Source organism: Amphimedon queenslandica, unplaced genomic scaffold, assembly GCF_000090795.2.
Source record: "Amphimedon queenslandica unplaced genomic scaffold, v1.1 AMPQUscaffold_12190, whole genome shotgun sequence".
In the NCBI taxonomy this organism is placed as follows: Eukaryota; Metazoa; Porifera; class Demospongiae; order Haplosclerida; family Niphatidae; genus Amphimedon; species Amphimedon queenslandica.
This window is the reverse complement of record NW_003547571.1, coordinates 1-1,375: the sequence shown is the minus strand read 5'-3', so window position 1 is coordinate 1,375 and position 1,375 is coordinate 1.

Below are 1,375 nucleotides of genomic sequence, written 5' to 3'. Positions count from 1 at the left end.
TATGTTTAAAAACCATTGTATTATTACTTCACATGATGTACTTCATTAATAAATGAATTTCTAAAAACAATGTTAACTAAAATGTTAGCTCACAATAATTTTACTGATAAAACTCGTAACGCAAAATAAAGTAGTTAATTTGGGGAAAATGGTCAAAAGTAAATTGCACAATGTAACAGTTGACATGCGCCAATAGTATGTACATGAAAAATTAGAACCGAAATACAAAAGGGAGGTCTGATGATAAATTTCAAAAGAATAGAATAAATTCAATTAAGCTTTCAACAAAGTAAATAAGTGGAACAAAAATATGTGTAATCTTTGTATTCTTCGCATCATTTTTTATTATCTATTGATAAAACAACTAACTTTTCTCACAATAAATATACATGTACATGGTAAATTCATACAGTTTTTAGTGAGAGAATGGGACAGAATTACGGATAAAATTAGATACTGGGCATTTTATTTTGAGCTCATAACAAAAAAGCAAATTTGATATGCTACATGTACATCAAAATTATAAATCAAAAATTGTAATAAAAATTTGACTTAATTCTGGCCCCTATTGTCTTGAATATTTTTTTAAAATGACTCATTTTAAAAATGTTTATAATGTGTAACTCAAAAATACTTTGTTGCAAACAGCTCAAACTGAAACTTTATACACATAGTGCATAAAGCATTAATTTTCATCTGAATGATAAACCACCTATTGAACAGTAAAAATATTTAATCACGCACGTATAATCTTTGTTAAATCTAGTAGTAAATTTTAAGAAACTATTTTAGCTAACAATGAGAGACTAAAGTTTATACATTATACATAAATTAATAAGCTAAAAATTACATAGATTTCAGGAAGCCAACGTGTAAAGCAAATATGAAGGACCAAATTAAAGTCTTTAAAGTCCACCTATAGATTTAACAGTAGTGAATGTATTAATAATTAGTAGTAACAGACTTCTTGTCTTTTTGTGTATTGACACAAAGTGTCAAGACTCTCAGTGTACATGTTTAGAACTGATGACTAATACTAGAATCAATTTATCTAATAGTAACAACAATAAGAAAGAAATAAATATAAAAAGGCAATGAATGTTATTAAAGAATAGTAACTCAAGACAAAGATGGACTTTGACTATTTGCTAAATAATATATTAAAAGAACATGTACAGTATAGCCTCTCATAACGAACACTTTAAAAACTTGTAAACATACAATTTGATCGGATTGAGTTCACACAATATCAGTACATGCACATGTACCATCAGAAATAATTTAAAAAATGAAGAATCCTTTTAATTCATATTTTTGGAATTCTCTCCTTTTTTATTTTGGCTAAATTTGACCCAAAACCATGTACCACAAGAAC